Below are 1,884 nucleotides of genomic sequence, written 5' to 3'. Positions count from 1 at the left end.
ACACATGCAGGTTTCCTCACGATGTTTTCCTTCACCGCCGAGCACGAGATGAATTATAAACACAAATTAAGCACATGAAAATTCAGTGGTGCCTGCCTGGGTTTGAACCCGAAATCATCGGTTAAGATGCACGCGTTCTAACCACTGGGCCATCTCGGCTCGGAAATACACAAGGCGAGCCGTATCCACGTCAGTCAAAAGTCTATTTTTTTTACCGCATTGGCTGCAGAGCTGAGTCTATTCGCCGATTTATCGCCCATTGGAGCTTAGAGTCTATTGTCATACCAAGGAACTCTGTTGATTCTGAAACATCTAATTCTTCCCCGTTTAAAAGTACACTCGTATTGACACATCTTACATTGGGAGTAGTTAATTTAATACATTTTGTGTTTTTACTATTTAACATTAAATTATTAACACTAAACCAATGTACTATTTCAGAGAGAGTATTGTTCACAACGTCATAAAATTAAAGAATTATCATCAGCAAACAATACTATCTCGAGTTTATCACCTAGGAGATGTGGCATGTCATTTATATAAACAAGAAAGAGAAATGGTCCAAGAATTGGTCCTTGAGGGACCCCCACAGTAACATGATTTTAGTTTTTGTAGCATTCATCTCTAAGCCAACTTTTTAGCTTGCTTGATGCAGAGAGCGGAGCATATCTTGTAATTCATTTGCTGTGTCAGACAATATAACTATGTCGTCCGCAAATCTGAGATGACTTAGATAGCTGTTGTTTATTTTTATGCCTCTAGTTTTCCAGTCTATATTCCGAAAGATCTCTTCTAGCAATAAACAATTTAGGTGACAGGGAGTCCCCCTGTCTGACTGCTCTTTTGATACTTTGATACTTTTGCTCAGGACGTACACAGCCTGAGCAGGGATGCCCAGGCTGCCCTCCGAATTCTGGGGGGGGGGCAATTTAGCGCTCGGGGCAAGCGGAGCAGGCATCATAAGGCAACCCCTACCACCCTCACCGTGGACTTCTGCAACATAAGGAGACTCAACTCCAACTTGAACGCCGTTCACTTTCACCTTGCGACGGCGATGCCGGCCTTGCTCTTTCTTACCGAGACCCAGATATCCTCTCCTGCCGATACGACTTTTCTCTCTTACCCCGGGTACAAATTGGAACATTCCTTTGTACCACGAGCTGGGGTGTGCGTTTACGTCAGAGATGATATCTGCTCTCAACGCCTCGGCAGCCTTGAAGGGCAGGACCTATCGATTATCTGGCTGCGTGTAGACTGCGACGACCATCCGCGAATCTACGCGTGCCTTTATAGGTCCCATAGCGGTAATGCCGAAACCGACCGACTGGTTGAGCACGTCCAAATGGCTACAGATTCCGTGCTGCAGCAGATCCCATCCGCAGAGATCGTAATTCTTGGCGATTTTAATGCCCACCATGCCGAATGGCTTGGATCGCGCATTACCGATCATGCGGGTAGATCTGTTCTCGACTTCGCTTTAGCATATGATTTGACACAATTAGTCCCCTCGCCAACGCGAATACCAGAAGTGGAAGATCATACACCTTACCTGTTGGACCTTCTGCTGACTTCCCATCCGGATGGCTACCAGGTTACCGTCGATCCCCCTCTGGGCTCGTCGGACCACTGTCTAGTCCGAAGTACAGTGCCGGTTGCGCGGTACTCACGACCTCGTTTCGTGGGCTGCCGCCGAGTGTGGCACTACAGGTCAGCAGATTGGGATGGGATGCGGTCCTTCTTTGCATCCTACCCATGGAGGCAGGTTTGTTTCTCGCCGGATGATCCGAGCGTTGTCGGATGATCCGACTCTGTCGCCGATGTGGTACTTCAGGGTATGGAACTATTCATTCCGTATTCTGCGGTCCCCATCGGTGGCAAGTCCCA

Source organism: Vanessa atalanta, chromosome W (assembly GCF_905147765.1).
Source record: "Vanessa atalanta chromosome W, ilVanAtal1.2, whole genome shotgun sequence".
NCBI classification, from domain to species: Eukaryota; Metazoa; Arthropoda; class Insecta; order Lepidoptera; family Nymphalidae; genus Vanessa; species Vanessa atalanta.
This window is presented reverse-complemented; position numbering follows the sequence as displayed.